This window comes from Lissotriton helveticus, chromosome 10 (assembly GCF_964261635.1).
Source record: "Lissotriton helveticus chromosome 10, aLisHel1.1, whole genome shotgun sequence".
NCBI lineage: Eukaryota > Metazoa > Chordata > Amphibia > Caudata > Salamandridae > Lissotriton > Lissotriton helveticus.
The window spans coordinates 680499281-680512942 of record NC_136071.1 but is presented as its reverse complement, the minus strand read 5'-3'; positions in this window follow the sequence as shown (position 1 = coordinate 680512942).

The window sequence follows — 13662 nt, the reverse complement described above, 5'->3', positions numbered from 1 at the left end:
CTATTTAGACAATTTACCGCCAAGATCCGTAAAATGTCTCAGTCGTAATACAAAAAAATCTAATTCAAAAATATATATAATTTCAAGAAATACATCTTCTACAGCGAAGATTCACTATTTTCGTGGCTCCTGCCGCTTGGAAATTCCTGACGGCTGCTGCCCCACTAAAAGGAAAAGTTGCGTGGCTCCCTACCGTCGGTATTACAAGCAGGCAGCCGGGCTGAGAATGCTGGGAGCAACTATCTGCGGGCTGCCGCGGGGGAAAGAGGACAAACTGCTATCCGCTACCGAACAGCTTCTGGGCTCCACAGCTCCAAAAACTCGCCCGGAGACTAGCCACTTTGTACGCCGCAAGCCGCTCCAGGTCCCAAGAGCACCAGGCTGCTTCTGCGGGTGGGGGGTGGGGCTCTGGCTCGGCCGGGTCAACAGAGAACAAACTAACAGCCAAGCCTCAGGACCAGCTGGCCACAACACTGCTGCGCAACTCATCCGAAACGCAACCGGAAACGCAACTTCTCCGATACGGTCTTAGCACATTGGCTTTTTCCTTCTGAGTCTGTTCAGTGAGTGTGGTCAAGTCGCGCGAGTGAATATATCTGAAGAAGGCACCTTTTTTCCCCAGTTTACTCCCTTTGCAAGCCTCCAGGGTACCCTCCAACTGACCAGAGTGGTGGAGGCTTTCGGCGGACTTTGGTGTGGATTTCGGCAGCTGAAGGGGCCGCCCGCCACAGGGGGCCTTGCAGACGGCTGCTCCTCTCCCCTCACGGGCAGCACAGCACATGGTGGCAACAGCAGCAGGTGGCTGGGAACAGTCACCGCTTCGCTCGCAGCCTCCAACAACGGGTCGTGCCTCAAGCAAAACGTGGACTGGACTCCACTGTGATTAGCATCTCAAAGCTATCGTACCTGTGAAGGGTGCTGGACTTGGAATTTATAACTTCCCCAAAATGTTCAAGGACTGGAGTTGGTAATGTTCAAGAAGTAGATTTTATTCACTCCGTGGGTCGGTGACAATAAAAAGTGCACATTTTAATGTTCTAATCAAGATAACTGGGTTTGATTGAAAATGTTTTAAATGTTGAATTCTAAATTCAAGCATTTCTTTAAGTGAGAAATTGATGCTGTGACGGGGTCCCGGTGGTCTCCCCCCCCCCCCTAGGATTCTTCCCCCCTGAGCCGCTACCGCTCTCCGGGGTGGTACGCACTGACACTTGCCTCCAATCCCCTTGGGTCCGCAACATTGCCGGAGCAGTAACTATGATCCACAGTCCCCCGCCTCTCTCTCTATTCCAGGAACCAATCGCAGACCAGCAACAACCGGAAGCACTTCGTCTCGACCCCGGAAGTCCCGCCCAGGAGGAAGCGACAGAACCAGTGAAAACCGGGAGGAACATCGAGGGCGTCGTCGGAGAATTGTGGCAGGATACTCAGACTGGCCTTGGAGACGGAGAAGAGGAACAACCCGAAACAGACGAGTGGTCGGAGGACTGGTGGAGCCCTTAAGGAGGAAGCTGAAGAGCGGCCGTAGCTCACTGGAGAGCTACGGCGGACCGCGTGAGTAACCTAAACCTCCCCGTGAGCACGCTAGGTGCTCATTGTACATGTTGTATATAGTCCGTTCTCTTTTAGGCACCTATCACGTAGTAGAAGCACTGTGAATTCTGTAGAGCACTATCACCGTACACAGCCCGCCTTCCCGTCACGTTCCGAACACCCTTGCCGAGTCACGTTCTCTATCCTTCTTTCTCGCCCGTCTTCCCCGAACCTCCTTCCCTCACGACTTGTTCTCCTCTGCCCGTCACTTCCCGGTGTTGGGGGTAGCATACGTACTGAGTCCCTGTTCGGACTAACGGTCCTCTCTCTCTCTCTTATCGCCCTCCGAGGTATCTCCCCAGCAAAGACGACAGAGCACCAGACGAGGACCAATCCGAGGGGAGTCTAACCGACGGAGAAGACGGATCCAATCCATCAGGAACCCGCTATACTCGTCCCTTGAGTGACTCTTGTATTGCTAATAAACCCTACAATAGCACACTACCTACGGCCTCCTTGCCTGATTTACCGGCCCGCTGCACCCACACGGCCACAGATGCATAATGCTTACTTCATTTGCTATGTAAATATCTTGCTCATCTGAGTCGCGTGTGCGTGCGGATATATGCACGGCTGCTAGGAAGTGGTGGTTGTGCACTGTGCATTTTCGTAAAAGCTCGCATAAACTCAACGCCCCCAGCTGCGCTGTATGAAATGGGTGCAGCTGACGCCTACTTTACTTACATAAGTTAGTGGCTTGAGCTAGACGCGTCTTTAGACCACGATAACTCATTCCAACCTCAATGAGGGGAAGGAAACGTGCGATATCTGCCGTAAAGTTTACTCCCAGCAAGAGGCATGTCAACCCCCTGATGACGCTTACCGGGAAGGGCGCAGTGCAGCTGCTGGAAGCCACGGTTGATGTTGGCAGCAATCAACTTCTCCAGCAATGTCAGGGAAACTGAGACTGGCACACCATCTCCACCACCCTGCGACTGCCGTTGAATCTCGTGCAGCTTCTTCTTCACCTCGGCCCGCAAGTCACGGTACTTGTGCTGCAGCTCGTCCTTGGTGCGCACCACCACGCCCTGGCCATTGATGGACTCCACCAGGCGGTGCCAGACCTCCTTGTGCCGCTGGTCGTTCTTCCTCTGACCCTCCCCGTACAACAAGTCGTAGTTGTGGTGCACCACAACAAACACGCAAGTTCCCATGGCGCACATGCAGTTCCGCGGCAGGGGCACGGCTGAATGTAAATCTGAAACCTACTTTCGTTTACCGAGATCAGCCCACATAACAGGAAAGTAAATATCCCTCTCCTTAACCAATCCCCGTGCTGGGAACAGCCATGGCAACCAACCGCAGGGGAGAACAACTGCATAGCAACCAGTAACAAGCTGGAGGTGGGCTCGGGCGCAGCACGTCTTCCGGAGACGAGCACTCTGGAGTTAACCCGCACAAGCTGTTCCACTGTGAAGCGCGTTCACAGACCACAATCGGCTCGTGCCCAGGTCTGGATCCGCTCGTGCCCAGCTCTGTCTCCCTTGGGAGGGAGCAAGGCGACTATAAGTCTCGTTGGCGGCAGCGCTTCGCGCTGCAACGCCAGCGAGACCTAAAAATGAGATTCCAAGAGTTCCTCTAGGAGAAGAGCTTTTAAATGCGAACAAGCGCGATCTTATAACACCACTAGAAAATTCAAACATTTCCCTTGGGAGAGGAACCTTAAAAATTATGCAAAGCTCTTTTCCTTATAGCCACTTTAATATAGAGACCCTCTAAGTGAGAATTTAGCAACAGCCATAAGCAATAACTATATTGGTCAATCCGCCGCTAAATGAAACGGAATGCGGCTATGGCCTCTTTTAAATGAGAGCACCGAAGCTCCTGGTACTCCTGCCACTTATGTGGGCCAAACTCAGCGGTGGTAATAATATTGCGTCTCCTGCTGCTAAGAAAATTAGCTTGCGGCTGCTGCCGTGTTCGAACTAGCTGTCGACTTTCTGCCACCAATGTAAAGCAATGGCGTCTTCTACAGCGAAGATTCACTATTTTCGTGGCTCCTGCCGCTTGGAAATTCCTGACGGCTGCTGCCCCACTAAAAAGAAAAGTTGCGTGGCTCCCTACCGTCGGTATTACAAGCAGGCAGCCGGGCTGAGAATGCTGGGAGCAGCTATCTGCGGGCAGCCGCGGGGGAAAGAGGACAAACTGCTATCCGCTACCGAACAGCTTCTGGGCTCCGCAGCTCCAAAAACTCACCCGGACTCTAGCCACTCTGTATGCCGCAAGCCGCTCCGGGTCCCGAGAGCACCAGGCTGCTTCTGCGGGTGGGGGGCGGGTGCTCTGGCTCAGGCCAGGTCAACAGAGAACAAACTAACAGCCAAGCCTCAGGACCAGCTGGCCACAACACTGCTGCGCAACTCATCCGAAACGCAACCGGAAACGCAACTCCTCCGATACGGTCTTAGCACCTTGGCTTTGTCCTTCTGAGTCTGTTCAGTGAGTGCGGTCACGTCGCACGAGTAAATATATCTGGAGAAGGCACCTTTTTTCCCCAGTTTACTCCCTTTGCAAGCTCCTTGCAAGCCTCCAGGTTCCCCTCCAACTGACCAAAGTGGTGGAGGCTTTCGGCGGACTTTGGTGTGGATTTCGGCAGCTGAAGGGGCCGCCCGCCGCAGGGGGCCTTGCAGACGGCTGCTCCTCTCCCCTCACGGGCAGCACAGCACACGGTGGCAACAGCAGCAGGCGGCTGGGAACAGTCACCGCTCCGCTCGCAGCCTCCAACAACGGGTCGTGCCTCAAGCAAAACGTGGACTGGACTCCACTGTGATTAGCATCTCAAAGCTATCGTACCTGTGAAGGGTGCTGGACTTGGAATTTATAACTTCCCCAAAATGTTCAAGGACTGGAGTTGGAAGTGTTCTAGAAGTACATTTTATTCACTCCGTGAGTTGGTGACAATAAAAAGTGCACATTTTAATGTTCTAATCAAGATAACTGGGTTTGATTGAAAATGTTTTAAATGTTGAATTCTAAATTCAAGCATTTCTTTAAGTGAGAAATTGATGCATAATGCTTACTTCATTTGCTGTGTAAATATCTTGCTTATCTGAGTCGTGTGTGCGTGCGGATATGTGCACGGCTGCCAGGAAGTAGTGGTTGTGCACTGTGCATTTTCGTAAAAGCTCGCAAAAACTCAACGCCCGCAGCTGCGCTGTATGAAATGGGTGCAGCGGACGCCTACTTAACTTACATAAGTTAGTGCCTTGAGCTAGACGCGTCTTTAGACCACGTTAACTCATTCCAACCTCAATGAGGGGAAGGAAACGTGCGATATCTGCCGTAAAGTTTACTCCCAGCAAGAGGCACGTCAACCCCCTGATGACGCTTACCGGGAAGGGCGCAGTGCAGCTGCTGGAAGCCACGGTTGATGTTGGCAGCAATCAACTTCTCCAGCAATGTCAGGGAAACTGAGACTGGCACGCCATCTCCACCACCCTGCGACTGCCGTTGAATCTCGTGCAGCTTCTTCTTCACCTCGGCCCGCAAGTCACGGTACTTGTGCTGCAGCTCGTCCTTGGTGCGCACCACCACGCCCTGGCCATTGATGGACTCCACCAGCCGGTGCCAGACCTCCTTGCGCTGCTGGTCGTTCTTCCTCTAACCCTCCCCTTACAACAAGTCGTAGCTGTGGTGCACCACAACAAACACGAAAGTTCCCAAGGCGCACATGCAGTTCCGCGGCAGGGGCACTGCTGAATGTAAATCCGAAACCTACTTTCGTTTACCGAGATCAGCCCACATAACAGGAAAGTAAATATCCCTCCCTTAACCAATCCTGGTGCTGGGAACAGCCATGGCAACCAACCGCAGGGGAGAACAACTGCATAGCAACCAGTAACAAGCTGGAGGTGGGCTCGGGCGCAGCACGTCTTCCGGAGACGAGCACTCTGGAGTTAACGCGCACAAGCTGTTCCACTGTGAAGCGCGTTCACAGACCACAATCGGCTCGTGCCCAGGTCTGGATCGGCTCGTGCCCAGCTCTGTCTCCCTTGGGAGGGAGCAAGGCGACTATAAGTCTCCTTGGCCGCAGCGCTTCGCGCTGCAACGCCAGCGAGACCTAAAAAGTAATAGGTAAATTGAGAATGCGATGTAGAGATACACTGTAGGATTTTAGAGTGAGTAAGAAGAGAGGTGTGTGGTGCGCTAAAATGTGAGGTAGAGAAAGGTAAGACAGCAAGAGGTGGAGTCAGAAAGGTAGAGGGGTTGAGAGGCAGAAAGGTGAGGAAGGGAGAGAAGTATAGATAAAGAACAGTGAAGCAGGAAAATTGGCAAGAGGCATAGAAAAACAAGTCAGGTAAAAAGAGAAGTGACGAGGAGAAAAGGAGTGAGAAGGGGTCGAAGGATAGATAGAGCAGGGGTATAGATAAAAGTGATGAAGCTGAGAGAGAGGAGGTAGAGAAAGAGAGGCGAGGTTGTTATAGAGGTAAACAGAGAGTGTGACATAGAGAGTTGTGGGGTAGAGAAAGAGAGTTAAGGTAGATAGATGAATTAAAAAGAGACAAAGAAAGAGAGGTCAGGATCAGGCCGAGAGGCCTGTGCACATGCGTAGATTACCAAAACAAAATAAAAGTCAAGGTCCCAGATGTATGTGAACTTGGACAGTCAGGGCAGGGGAGCATGCCTGTACACCATGCAGGAGGCATTTCCATCCCAACAGGCAGTAACTGCAGGACGTGGAACAAGAAATTTAGTAATATATCATCTCATGGAATTTGAAAAGCTCAAGCATGTCCTGTGATTAGTTTAGTCAACATTGTGAAAAGCAATATCCTTTTGGAACACAATGAGATGGCTAAAACTGCTGGGAACTAAGCAGAATGTAAAATTTGATGATACTGATCTGCTGATGCAAAGATTACGGCAGTTGCCTTAACGTTAGCTATCTCAAGAGAGATATTTTCTGGTACGTATTTGTAATTCCTCTAAATAGAAGTTGGTAGTCAAGAGTGTTAGATATCTGTAAAAAATAATAAGTTAGCTCACAGGTTGTTACTAAATGCCACCTTGTTACATTTTTTAGAAGGATACACCAAATAGTAAAAATTAATGCAAAATATGCAGAGAACAGGTAACTTGTATAACACACACACATTATACAATTCTTTAATCAACACAAGACTTGCTTAGACAGGGTTCAGCATTTTATGACATTTATCATATAGAACAGGATGGATTGTCAAAACAGCAGGAATGATGCACAATGGTGGAGAATGTATATATTTACTTACTGCCAATTTCTTACCTACATTTCTTAACTATAATGTATTTGCAAGTTGTTTAACCATTTTCATTTAGAGAGCCACTCATTCTAAGGTACCACCTTCATCTACGTTTGCCGGCACATTAGCAGACTTGCACATATCCACAATGTAATGGTGATCTTAGTGGATCATGGTTGTCAGCATTATTTAACAAGCATTTGCAATGCAATAGGTCTCGCATTAGGAAAGTTTGAGCTATTGGCATTGTAAATGACAATATTTTTTTTATGTGTTGGTTTTGAAAATGGATAAATTAATAGCATTGTTATTTACAATGCCAATAGCTTATACTTTCGCAAATGTGACACCTATTGCATTTGTAATGCAATATATGTATTGTTGAGAGTGGGAGAGCGTGACAGTGGGAGAGTCAGTGAGTGGGTGGGTGGGAGAGTCAGTGAGTGAGTGGGTGGGTGGGTGGGAGAGTCAGTGAGTGGGTGGGTGGGAGAGTCAGTGAGTGGGTGGGAGAGTTAGTGAGTGGGTGGGAGAGTTAGTGAGTGGGTGGGAGAGTTATTGAGTGGGTGGGAGAGTCAGTGAGTGGGTGGGAGAGTCAGTGAGTGGGTGGGAGAGTCAGTGAGTGGGTGGGAGAGTCAGTGAGTGGGTGGGAGAGTCAGTGAGTGGGTGGGAGAGTCAGTGAGTGGGTGGGAGAGTCGGTGGGTGGGAGAGTGAGTGGGTGGGTGGGTGGGTGGGAGAGTGAGTGGGTGGGTGGGTGGGAGAGTGAGTGGGAGGGAGAGTGAGTGGGAGGGAGAGTCAGTGAATGGGAGGGAGAGTCAGTGAGTGGGTGGGAGAGTCAGTGCGTGGGTGGGAGAGTCAGTGCGTGGGTGGGAGTGTCAGTGCGTGGGTGGGAGAGTCAGTGAGCTGGTGAGAGAGTCAGTGAGCCGGTGGGAGAGTCAGTGAGCCGGTGGGAGAGTCAGTGAGCCGGTGGGAGAGTCAGTGAGTGGGTGGGAGAGTCAGTGAGTGGGTGGGAGAGTCAGTGAGTGGGTGGGAGAGTCAGTTCTTCATTTCCTCCGAGGTACTCCTCATCAGTGTAAAAGAGACTCGTTATAGTTCTTGCACAGTCTCATCATTTTAGAACTGAAGCATATGCAACTAACAAACCATTGACAAAGCCAATAGTCCTGGCTTTTTGTTTTGTTTTAATGTTACTTGCTGTATTTTACACCTGGATGCAATGACAGAAGCAGAAAAATACCAGTCGGCCGGCGCACTATGCTAAGCACATATTTTTAGTGCTTTATTTTTTATTAAACCACGCCCTTTATTACAAAGGCCTTCCCGCTTTGAGAGACAACCCCCATTTTTTACATCCTACTTAAATCCCCGTAGCAGCCTATTCATGAGTCTCCGCCACCACCATCACTCATCTGCCCATTAGGGCCTGGTTCTAACCATATCACACCTCCAAAACTAAAATCCAATGAGTTTAACATATATGGTATTGGATGATTTTACCTCCTAGAATCATGCAACCTATATCGCTACAACATGTGCATAGCAAGTCATGATGAACATGTTGCAGAGAAGCAAAAAAATGCAAAGCAGGATTGCAGCTGGATCAGAGCCCTGAATCTGCAGAGACGAAACGACACTCCGGGATTGCGCTGTCGCTTCACGCACATTAGTTCTGATGTTAAGCGGCTAATAGTGCGCGCAGAGGGATAAAGTGCTCCTCCTTCGTGTAAAAGGAGAATATCCCGCAGGATTTTAAATAACGCGCGCCCACGTTTGGAGATTAGCCGGAGGAAGCGGGTATTAATCCAATTACTTGACGAAAGGAGTGTGCAGGGCTGCGTGGAGGCGCCATGGGTCGGGGGCCGTGTCAGCTCTTCCGGCTGCCATGCCTGCTAGATCAGAACGAGGCTCCCTCGAGTGACCTTCGCTGACCTGCGCACCACGCACAATCTCTCATACCGAGGTCGCTGTTGCCTTTGGCTAGCGAGGTGTAAGTTTTACAACCTATGCTCGCGAGCAGAGAGCGCCCGAGGCCTAGATGTTTCTTTCCACTTACCTTTGGTCGAGCGCACTCGGCGCTCATGTCATCAGATGAGGCGGGAGAGGAAGAAAACTGAACTTTTCACCCCTTCAGCAAGAAAAGGTGCCATTGAGCTGGCAGCGAGGACGGAGGCGCCCCAGAGGGCTCCACAAACAAGCCTTTCTTCCCTGATTGCATTGGCCGTGTCACAACCCAGTGATCGGGAGAGTGCCGCCACGCTGCCCGCGGCGACCCGGAAGCTCTTGGAAGCTCTTGGCCGGCCGGCCAATCCGCTCGCGGCCGACCGGAAGTCCCGCCTCCCCAGGTCCGCGAGCTGCCGGCGCATGGAGCGCCCTGCCGTCCGGTGTAGCCCGGGTCCCCAGGAGGGGGCCGGGGAGAAGGAAGAGTGTGGCGCCTGTTGCGGGGCTCCTCTGACCTGAGGGAGCCCCGATTTAGATGGAGACGCGCCGTGAGGAGCCCCGCCGGAAGAGCGCAGTTGGTGAGTGGGGCCCAGGGCTGATGTAAAGTGCGTGCGTGCCTGTTTGTATGCGTGGGGGGGGGAGTGTGTGCGTGTGTGCGCGAGGGAACGTGTGTGCACATGCGTGACTGTGTGTGATTGAGAGAGAATGCGAGGTAGCGGATAGTGTGCCTGTATGTGTGCCTGTATGGGTGCTGTATGCCTGCGTGTGCATGCGCGCGCCTGTGTGTGTGTGTGTGCGTGCGTGCATGCAGAGAGGTGGGGGCTGCCTGTGTGTGAGCAAGGGCTTTGCGCATGCGCAGCGGCTTTGCGCATGCGCAGCTACCAGACGCTCGCTCCCGAGGTCAAATCCGACCCTGAAAACGCTCGTAACACTTTGGTGTCCACTCTCCTGAAAACGGATCACATTAGTTGTCGAGCTGACAGCATTCATGCTTCGCATGAATGCTAACGTCAGCTCGACCTAAAAACTGATGGTGGATATTTTTGTTGCAGTATTATGCATTTCCCTTTTAGCACTAGAGTTGTGAGGTATGGCTATTTGTGCCTATACGCAGTCAGCCATTTTAAAAGTGAGCATTGTATTGCTCACTTTTCTAAAATCCAAATCTTCTCAACGTATAGGAATTGGAAATCTTCACCTTTGCTACTCTCTCACCCCAATTTATTCTTGTACACAAACTAATAGCACAGTAATCCAAGGTTTTGCTACTGAAACGTATTCTGGGAGCTCGTTGTGGGATGTGACTGATCACATCTTGGTAAGGTACTTTAATGGCAAAATTGTCTTTACTGTCTGGAAATTATTAGTTGAAGCATGTCTTAAATAATAACAATTCAAATCCAATCTTGTACAACAAGAAAGAGTTGGTTATGACATTTTGCGGACCAACTTGTTCAGTAATAATACCTTGTCAGATGCCCTGCCTCTTCTGCATAACACTTATTAAAACACGTAGCCTTTTCTTATTTTACAGCACACCAAAGAAACCATAGAAGGGTGACATAAGATCTACATAGGCTAAACAGATATAAGTTATGTCAGCAGACGTTGCATAGGCTAGTTTTGTTACACCACAGCAGTTATAGAACACAAGCCCTGGAGGCACTGACCTACGACGCCCCGAACTCATCGCACTCAACACCGGCGGGATCCCTGGATGCTACCAAGCCACCCGGAGGCGCACCCACGGACCCTTCAGCTGCCACTCCTGCAAGTTCTCCTGCATCCGGACCTGCACCGCACCCGCACCCACCAAGCCGAGAACCAACAGCAACCACCTGAAGTGCATCCTGCTCAACACCCGCTCCGTCCACAGACACGCCGTCGAGCTTTGGAACCTCCTCGACACAACATCACCAGACGTCGCCTTCCTCACGGAAACCTGGATGAACGCCTCCTCAGCACCCAACATCGCCATCTCCATCCCAGACGGTTACAAGATCATCCGGAGGGACCGCGGCAACCAGACCGGAGGAGGCATCGCCATCATCCACAGGAACACCATCCGCATCACGAGCAACTCCGACGACACCCTCACAACCGCCGAACACCTGCACTTCCAGATCCACACCGACCCCAAGACCACCCTCAGAGGCACCCTCATCTACAGACCCCCGGGACCACGCACACAATTCAGCGAAGACATCGCCGACTTCATCAGCCCGCACGCTCTCCCCTCCGCTGACTACATCCTCCTCGGGGACCTCAACTTCCACCTGGAGAACAACAACGACCGCAACACCACCACCCTGCTGGACAACCTTGACACCCTCGGCCTCAAGCAGCTGGTGACCACCCCCACCCACTACGCCGGACACACACTCGACCCCGTCTTCTCCTCCAGCAAGGACATCTCCTTCAGCCACGCCACCGGACTCCACTGGACGGACCACAGCTGCGTCCACTTCAGCTACAAAAAGAACACGATACACCACCACCAGCAACAGGTTGCACGCAGAAGATGGAACAAGATCACAGCCGACCAGCTCGCCGCCTCCCTGAGCCAGGACCCCCTCGCAAGCTCAGCGAACCCCAGCCAAGCCGCCAACAACCTCACGAAGTGGATCAGCAACTGCGCAGACGACCTCGCCCCACTGAGGACCCCGCCCAGCAGACCCGGCAGCAAGAAAGCACCATGGTTCACCGACGAACTCAAGAGCTCCAAGAGGAACTGCCGAGCCCTCGAGAGAGCCTGGCGTAGAGACCCAACACCAGACAACATGACCACCCTCAAGCTCGCCACTCGAAAACACCACCAACTGATCCACACCACCAAGAAAACCGCATTCAAGGAACGACTGGACAACAACGCCCACAACAGTAAGGAACTCTTCAACATCGTCAAAGAGCTCTCCAACCCCAGCGCCGGAAACAACGACATCACCCCATCACAAGACCTCTGCAACTCCCTCGCCTCCTACTTCCACAACAAGATCGCGGACATACACAACAGCTTCAGCACAGAGCCGACGCACCCCACGACAGCACCTGCACCCCCCACCACCACCCTCCGCGCCTGGACCCCGATCAACACCGAGGAAACCCTACGCACGATGAACTCCATCCACTCCGGATCTCCAACCGACCCCTGCCCTCACCACGTCTTCAACAAGGCCGACTCCGTCATCGCACCCCACCTGCGGGACATCATCAACACCTCCTTCGACACAGCGACCTTCCCGGAGAGCTGGAAGCATGCCGAACTCAGCGCTCTACTGAAGAAACCATCAGCGGACCCCACCGAACTCAAAAACTACCGCCCCATCTCGCTCCTCCCGTTTTCCGGCCAAAGTCATCGAGAAGACCGTCAATAAGCAGCTGGCCGCCTTCCTCGAGACGAATGGATCCCTCGACCACTCGCAGTCTGGCTTCCGGGCCAACCACAGCACCGAGACCGCCCTCATCGCTGCCACTGATGACATCCGAGCCCTGCTCGACAACAGGGAAACAGCGGCCCTCATCCTCCTGGACCTTTCCGCGGCCTTCAACACTGTCTGCCACCGCACCCAAGAGCAGCGCCTCAGCTACGTCGGAATCCAAGAGAAGGCACTAGACTGGATCATCTCCTTCCTCGCCGGAAGGACTCAGAGAGTCCGCCTCCCCCGTTCAGATCCGAGGCCACCAAAGTCATCTGCGGCGTACCACAAGGATCATCACTCAGCCCCACGCTGTTCAACATCTACATGAGCCCCCTCGCAGCCATCGCACGCCAACACAACCTCAACATCATCTCCTACGCCGACGACACCCAGCTGATCCTCTCCCTCACCAACGACCCCGACACCGCCAGAGCCAACCTACACGAAGGGATGACAGACGTAGCCTAGTGGATGAAGAACAGCCGCCTGAAACTAAACTCAGATAAGACGGAAGTCCTCATCCTGGGATCTTCGCCCTCCACCTGGGACGACTCCTGGTGGCCCCCCGCCCTGGGCAGCGCACCCAAACCAACAGACCACGCACGCAACCTGGGCTTCATCCTGGACTCCTCCCTCTCCATGACCAGACAAGTCAACGCCGTCTCCTCGTCATGCTTCAACACCCTGCGCATGCTACGTAAGATCTTCCGGAGGATCCCCACCGAGACCAGGAAGACGGTCACCCAGGCCCTCGTCACCAGCCGACTGGACTACGGCAACTCCCTCTACGCCTGAACCACTGCCAGACTCCAGAAGAGACTCCAGCGTATCCAGAACGCCTCAGCAAGACTCATCCTGGACATCCCCCGACACAGCCACATCTCCGGACACCTGAGAGACCTGCACTGGCTCCCGGTCAACAAGAGAATCACGTTCCGACTCCTCACCCACGCACACAAAGCCCTACACAACCAAGGCCCAAGATACCTCAACAGCCGCCTCAACTTCTACACTCCCACACGCCAGCTTCGATCAACCAACCATGCCCTCGCCGCCGTCCCCCGCATCCGAAGAGCCACCACAGGAGGAAGATCCTTCTCCTACCTCGCCGCCAAAACGTGGAACTCCCTCCCGACCCACCTCCGCCTGACCCAAGACCACCTCGCCTTCAGGAAGCAGCTCAAGACCTGGCTGTTCAAGCAGTAGCGGACCCCCCCTCCCCAAGCGCCTTGAGATCCTCCGGGTGAGTAGCGCGCTATATAAATGCTATGATTGATTGATTGATTGAGGCCTTCAATGCTTTCGCAGAGCTTTTTAAAACTTAAAGGTATGCACAGCTGAGGACAAAGAATGATATTGACAATATGAAAACCAACAAGGACAACTTAAATGAGGCACTGGATAACCAGCGTACCTAAACTGCCCACATTAGAGACACCTTTGTTCTGAAGTAGGACAGGAATTGCCAAGGTAATTATAATCAATTTTTTTATTAA